This window comes from Idiotropiscis lumnitzeri, unplaced genomic scaffold (genome assembly GCF_059441095.1).
Source record: "Idiotropiscis lumnitzeri isolate Australia: NSW breed Sydney's pygmy pipehorse unplaced genomic scaffold, RoL_Ilum_1.0 HiC_scaffold_272, whole genome shotgun sequence".
Classification (NCBI taxonomy): domain Eukaryota; kingdom Metazoa; phylum Chordata; class Actinopteri; order Syngnathiformes; family Syngnathidae; genus Idiotropiscis; species Idiotropiscis lumnitzeri.
In genome coordinates, this window is record NW_028283810.1 from 144775 (window position 1) to 152500 (window position 7726).

Below are 7726 nucleotides of genomic sequence, written 5' to 3' on the forward strand. Positions count from 1 at the left end.
AAAAGAACGAGGGGGGGGGGGAAAAAAGGCAAAAACGTATAAAATTCCCCCCATTCATTTCAATGGGCTCGGCCGAATGGGCTTGCGGGACCGCCGAGGGCACGCCGGAGGGCGGTTGAGTCGGTAAAAGTTGAAATAAATGAATAAATACAAAAAGAACGAGGGGGGGAAAAAAGGCAAAAACGTATAAAATCCCCCCATTCATTTCAATGGGCTCGGCCGAATTGGGCTTGCGGGACCGCCGAGGGCACGCCGGAGGGCGGTTGAGTCGGTAAAAGTTGAAATAAATGAATAAATACAAAAAGAACGAGGGGGGGAAAAAAAAGGCAAAAACGTATAAAATTCCCCCATTCATTTCAATGGGTTCGGCCGAATTGGGCTTGCGGGACCGCCGGGGGGCACGCCGGAGGGCGGTTGAGTCGGTAAAAGTTGAAATAAATGAATAAATACAAAAAGAACGAGGGGGGGAAAAAAGGCAAAAACGTATAAAATCCCCCCCATTCATTTCAATGGGCCTCGGCCGAATTGGGCTTGCGGGACCGCCGAGGGCACGCCGGAGGGCGGTTGAGTCGGTAAAAGTTGAAATAAATGAATAAATACAAAAGAGACGAGGGGGGGGGGAAAAAAAGGCAAAAACGTATAAAATTCCCCCATTCATTTCAATGGGCTCGCCGAATTGGGCTTGCGGGACCGCCGAGGGCACGCCGGAGGGCGGGTTGAGTCGGTAAAAGTTGAAATAAATGAATAAATACAAAAAGAACGAGGGGGGGAAAAAAGGCAAAAACGTATAAAATCCCCCCATTCATTTCAATGGGCTCGGCCGAATTGGGCTTGCGGGACCGCCGAGGGCACGCCGGAGGGCGGTTGAGTCGGTAAAAGTTGAAATAAATGAATAAATACAAAAAGAACGAGGGGGGGGAAAAAAAAGGCAAAAACGTATAAAATTCCCCCATTCATTTCAATGGGTTCGGCCGAATTGGGCTTGCGGGACCGCCGGGGGCACGCCGGAGGGCGGTTGAGTCGGTAAAAGTTGAAATAAATGAATAAATACAAAAAGAACGAGGGGGGGAAAAAAAAGGCAAAAACGTATAAAATTCCCCCATTCATTTCAATGGGTTCGGCCGAATTGGGCTTGCGGGGACCGCCGGGGGCACGCCGGAGGGCGGTTGAGTCGGTAAAAAGTTGAAATAAATGAATAAATACAAAAAGAACGAGGGGGGGAAAAAAGGCAAAAAACGTATAAAATCCCCCCATTCATTTCAATGGGCTCGGCCGAATTGGGCTTGCGGGACCGCCGAGGGCACGCCGGAGGGCGGTTGAGTCGGTAAAAGTTGAAATAAATGAATAAATACAAAAAGAACGAGGGGGGAAAAAAAGGCAAAAACGTATAAAATTCCCCCATTCATTTCAATGGGCTCGGCCGAATTGGGCTTGCGGGACCGCCGAGGGCACGCCGGAGGGCGGTTGAGTCGGTAAAAGTTGAAATAAATGAAATAAATACAAAAAGAACGAGGGGGGGAAAAAAAAGGCAAAAACGTATAAAATTCCCCCCATTCATTTCAATGGGCTCGGCCGAATTGGGCTTGCGGGGACCGCCGAGGGCACGCCGGAGGGCGGTTGAGTCGGTAAAAGTTGAAATAAATGAATAAATACAAAAAGAACGAGGGGGGGGGAAAAAAGGCAAAAACGTATAAAATTTCCCCCATTCATTTCAATGGGCTCGGCCGAATTGGCTTGCGGGACCGCCGAGGGCACGCCGGAGGCGGTTGAGTCGGTAAAAGTTGAAATAAATGAATAAATACAAAAAGAACGAGGGGGGGGAAAAAAAAGGCAAAAAACGTATAAAATTCCCCCATTCATTTCAATGGGCTCGGCTAAAATGGGCCTGCAGTACTGCCGAGAGGCCGCCGGAGGACGCCCTAGTAGGCAAACGTTGATCCCCACACACGAGGGGTCAGTTAGGCGACCAGGGGTAGCGTTTAGGCGACCAGGGGTAGCGTTTAGGTGACCAGGGGAAGCGTTTAGGCGACCAGGGGTAGCGTTTAGGTGACCAGGGGTAGCGTTTAGGCGACCAGGGGTAGCGTTTAGGCGACCAGGGGTAGCGTTTAGGCGACCAGGGGTAGCTTTTAGGCGACCAGGGGTAGCTTTTAGGCGACCAGGGGTAGCGTTTAGGCGACCAGGGGCGTTGCAGTTCCGCCGAATTGCATTAGGGGCGCTGCAGTAGGCAAACGTTCTTCCCCCCTAGTCAGAGGGTCATTTGCCTACTTCCCAGGTTTACCCGGGTTTTCCAAAACACCTGGGGCACATTTTCAGGGATCACGTTTTTAGAAACAAAAATATTCATAATTTCTTCTAAGTCCCCTTTCCAGCGGGGAACTTTGAAACATTGTATCCGACCACTGAAGGCTGTTGGCGGGCACGGCGCGGCAAACAGCCCGCACTCAGGCATGGAGCTCCGGGGAAAGTTGCCTAATTTCTTCTAAGTCCCCTTTCCAGCGGGGAACTTTGAAACATTGTATCCGACCGTGGAAGGCTGTTGGCGGGCACGGCGCGGCTCATAGCCGGCCCTCAGGCACGGAGCTCCGGGTGAATTTTCACAAATTTCTTCTAAGTCCCCTTTCCAGCGGGGAACTTTGAAACATTGTATCCGACCGTGGAAGGCTGTTGGCGGGCACGGCGCGGCTCATAGCCGGCCCTCGGGCACGGAGCTCCGGGTGAATTTTACAAATTTCTTCTAAGTCCCCTTTCCAGCGGGGAACTTTGAAACATTGTATCCGACCGTGGAAGGCTGTTGGCGGGCACGGCGCGGCTCATAGCCGGCCCTCGGGCACGGAGCTCCGGGTGAATTTTTACAAATTTCTTCTAAGTCCCCTTTCCAGCGGGGAACTTTGAAACATTGTATCCGACCGTGGAAGGCTGTTGGCGGGCACGGCGCGGCTCATAGCCGGCCCTCGGGCACGGAGCTCCGGGTGAATTTTCACAAATTTCTTCTAAGTCCCCTTTCCAGCGGGGAACTTTGAAACATTGTATCCGACCGTGGAAGGCTGTTGGCGGGCACGGCGCGGCTCATAGCCGGCCCTCAGGCACGGAGCTCCGGGTGAATTTTCACAAATTTCTTCTAAGTCCCCTTTCCAGCGGGGAACTTTGAAACATTGTATCCGACCAAAGGAAGGCTGTTGGCGGGCGCGGCGCGGCTCATAGCCGGCCCTCGGGCACGGAGCTCCGGGTGAATTTTACTCAATTCTTCTAAGTCCCCTTTCCAGCGGGGAACTTTCAAACATTGTATCCGACCACTGAAGGCTGTTGGCGGGCGCGGCGCGGCTCATAGCCGGCCCTCAGGCACGGAGCTCCGGGTGAATTTTCACAAATTTCTTCTAAGTCCCCTTTCCAGCGGGGAACTTTGAAACATTGTATCCGACCGTGGAAGGCTGTTGGCGGGCACGGCGCGGCTCATAGCCGGCCCTCGGGCACGGAGCTCCGGGTGAATTTTCACAAATTTCTTCTAAGTCCCCTTTCCAGCGGGGAACTTTGAAACATTGTATCCGACCGTGGAAGGCTGTTGGCGGGCACGGCGCGGCTCATAGCCGGCCCTCGGGCACGGAGCTCCGGGTGAATTTTTACAAATTTCTTCTAAGTCCCCTTTCCAGCGGGGAACTTTGAAACATTGTATCCGACCGTGGAAGGCTGTTGGCGGGCACGGCGCGGCTCATAGCCGGCCCTCGGGCACGGAGCTCCGGGTGAATTTTCACAAATTTCTTCTAAGTCCCCTTTCCAGCGGGGAACTTTGAAACATTGTATCCGACCGTGGAAGGCTGTTGGCGGGCACGGCGCGGCTCATAGCCGGCCCTCGGGCACGGAGCTCCGGATGAATTTTTACAAATTTCTTCTAAGTCCCCTTTCCAGCGGGGAACTTTGAAACATTGTATCCGACCGTGGAAGGCTGTTGGCGGGCACGGCGCGGCTCATAGCCGGCCCTCGGGCACGGAGCTCCGGGTGAATTTTACAAATTTCTTCTAAGTCCCCTTTCCAGCGGGGAACTTTGAAACATTGTATCCGACCGTGGAAGGCTGTTGGCGGGCACGGCGCGGCTCATAGCCGGCCCTCGGGCACGGAGCTCCGGGTGAATTTTTACAAATTTCTTCTAAGTCCCCTTTCCAGCGGGGAACTTTGAAACATTGTATCCGACCGTGGAAGGCTGTTGGCGGGCACGGCGCGGCTCATAGCCGGCCCTCGGGCACGGAGCTCCGGGTGAATTTTCACAAATTTCTTCTAAGTCCCCTTTCCAGCGGGGAACTTTGAAACATTGTATCCGACCGTGGAAGGCTGTTGGCGGGCACGGCGCGGCTCATAGCCGGCCCTCAGGCACGGAGCTCCGGGTGAATTTTCACAAATTTCTTCTAAGTCCCCTTTCCAGCGGGGAACTTTGAAACATTGTATCCGACCAAAGGAAGGCTGTTGGCGGGCGCGGCGCGGCTCATAGCCGGCCCTCGGGCACGGAGCTCCGGGTGAATTTTACTCAATTCTTCTAAGTCCCCTTTCCAGCGGGGAACTTTCAAACATTGTATCCGACCACTGAAGGCTGTTGGCTGGGCGCGGCGCGGCTCATAGCCGGCCCTCAGGCACGGAGCTCCGGGTGAATTTTCACAAATTTCTTCTAAGTCCCCTTTCCAGCGGGGAACTTTGAAACATTGTATCCGACCGTGGAAGGCTGTTGGCGGGCACGGCGCGGCTCATAGCCGGCCCTCGGGCACGGAGCTCCGGGTGAATTTTCACAAATTTCTTCTAAGTCCCCTTTCCAGCGGGGAACTTTGAAACATTGTATCCGACCGTGGAAGGCTGTTGGCGGGCACGGCGCGGCTCATAGCCGGCCCTCGGGCACGGAGCTCCGGGTGAATTTTTACAAATTTCTTCTAAGTCCCCTTTCCAGCGGGGAACTTTGAAACATTGTATCCGACCGTGGAAGGCTGTTGGCGGGCACGGCGCGGCTCATAGCCGGCCCTCGGGCACGGAGCTCCGGGTGAATTTTCACAAATTTCTTCTAAGTCCCCTTTCCAGCGGGGAACTTTGAAACATTGTATCCGACCGTGGAAGGCTGTTGGCGGGCACGGCGCGGCTCATAGCCGGCCCTCGGGCACGGAGCTCCGGATGAATTTTTACAAATTTCTTCTAAGTCCCCTTTCCAGCGGGGAACTTTGAAACATTGTATCCGACCGTGGAAGGCTGTTGGCGGGCACGGCGCGGCTCATAGCCGGCCCTCGGGCACGGAGCTCCGGGTGAATTTTCACAAATTTCTTCTAAGTCCCCTTTCCAGCGGGGAACTTTGAAACATTGTATCCGACCGTGGAAGGCTGTTGGCGGGCGCGGCGCGGCTCATAGCCGGCCCTCGGGCACGGAGCTCCGGGTGAATTTTTACAAATTTCTTCTAAGTCCCCTTTCCAGCGGGGAACTTTGAAACATTGTATCCGACCGTGGAAGGCTGTTGGCGGGCACGGCGGGGCTCATAGCCGGCCCTCGGGCACGGAGCTCCGGGTGAATTTTTACAAATTTCTTCTAAGTCCCCTTTCCAGCGGGGAACTTTGAAACATTGTATCCGACCGTGGAAGGCTGTTGGCGGGCACGGCGGGGCTCATAGCCGGCCCTCGGGCACGGAGCTCCGGGTGAATTTTACAAATTTCTTCTAAGTCCCCTTTCCAGCGGGGAACTTTGAAACATTGTATCCGACCAAAGGAAGGCTGTTGGCGGGCGCGGCGCGGCTCATAGCCGGCCCTCGGGCACGGAGCTCCGGGTGAATTTTACAAATTTCTTCTAAGTCCCCTTTCCAGCGGGGAACTTTGAAACATTGTATCCGACCGTGGAAGGCTGTTGGCGGACGCGGCGCGGCTCACAGCCCGCCCTCAGGCACGGAGCTCCGGGGGAATTTCCCCCTCATTTCTTCTAAGTCCCCTTTCCAGCGGGGAACTTTCAAACATTGTATCCGACCGTGGAAGGCTGTTGGCGGGCACGGCGCGGCTCATAGCCGGCCCTCAGGCACGGAGCTCCGGGTGAATTTGACAAATTCCTTCTAAGTCCCCTTTCCAGCGGGGAACTTTGAAACATTGTATCCGACCGTGGAAGGCTGTTGGCGGGCACGGCGCGGCTCATAGCCGGCCCTCAGGCACGGAGCTCCGGGTGAATTTGACAAATTCCTTCTAAGTCCCCTTTCCAGCGGGGAACTTTGAAACATTGTATCCGACCGTGGAAGGCTGTTGGCGGGCACGGCGCGGCTCATAGCCGGCCCTCAGGCACGGAGCTCCGGGTGAATTTTTACAAATTTCTTCTAAGTCCCCTTTCCAGCGGGGAACTTTGAAACATTGTATCCGACCACTGAAGGCTGTTGGCGGACGCGGCGCGGCTCACAGCCCGCCCTCAGGCACGGAGCTCCGGGGAAATTTGGCTCATTTCTTCTAAGTCCCCTTTCCAGCGGGGACCTTTCAAACATTGTATCCGACCACTGAAGGCTGTTGGCGGGCGCGGCGCGGCTCACAGCCCGCCCTCAGGCACGGAGCTCCGGGGAAATTTGCCTCATTTCTTCTAAGTCCCCTTTCCAGCGGGGAACTTTCAAACATTGTATCCGACCACTGAAGGCTGTTGGCGGGCGCGGCGCGGCTCACAGCCCGCCCTCAGGCACGGAGCTCCGGGGAAATTTGCCTCATTTCTTCTAAGTCCCCTTTCCAGCGGGGAACTTTCATACATTGTATCCGACCACTGAAGGCTGTTGGCGGACGCGGCGCGGCTCACAGCCCGCCCTCAGGCACGGAGCTCCGGGGGAATTTGCCCCCTCATTTCTTCTAAGTCCCCTTTAGGCGACCAGGGGTTGACAATTTAGGTGACCAGGGGTTGACAATTTAGGCGACCAGGGGTGACTTTTAGGCGACCAGGGGTGAGGTTTAGGCGACCAGGGGTGAGGTTTAGGCGACCAGGGGTAGCGTTTAGGCGACCAGGGGCGTTGCAGTTCCGCCGAATTGCATTAGGGGCGCTGCAGTAGGCAAACGTTTTTACCCCTAGTCAGAGGGTCATTTGCCTACTTCCCAGGTTTACCCGGGTTTTCCAAAACACCTGGGGCACATTTTTAGGAACCACGTTTTTAGAAACAAAAATTCTTCTATGTCCACCTCCGTGAAAGAAATTGCCCAATGGTTCCCGCGGAAGAGAGCTGCCAGGCGGACGCATACTGCAATAACGGCCGCCCTGGCGCTCTGGTGGATGTTATCCTCGAAATTTCTTCTATGTGCCCATTCCAGCGGGCAACTTGCGAACAATGGTGTCCGACCATGGAAGGCTGTTGGCGGACGCGGCGCGGCTCACAGCCCGCCCTCAGGCACGGAGCTCCGGGGGAATTTTCCCCTCATTTCTTCTAAGTCCCCATTCCAGCGGGGAGCTTGCAAACGTGGTATCCGACCACTGAAGGCTGTTGGCGGGCACGGCCCCACCAGCGCAACACGGCACTTCCTATGACTCGGGTCCGACGCAGGAGGAGCGGTCCTCCCGGCCCCGCCACACGGCACTTCCTATGACTCGGGTCCGACGCAGGAGGAGCGGTCCTCCCGGCCCCGCCACACGGCACTTCCTATGACTCGGGTCCGACGCAGGAGGAGCGGTCCTCCCGGCCCCGCCACACGGCACTTCCTATGACTCGGGTCCGACGCAGGAGGAGCGGTCCTCCCGGCCCCGCCACACGGCACTTCCC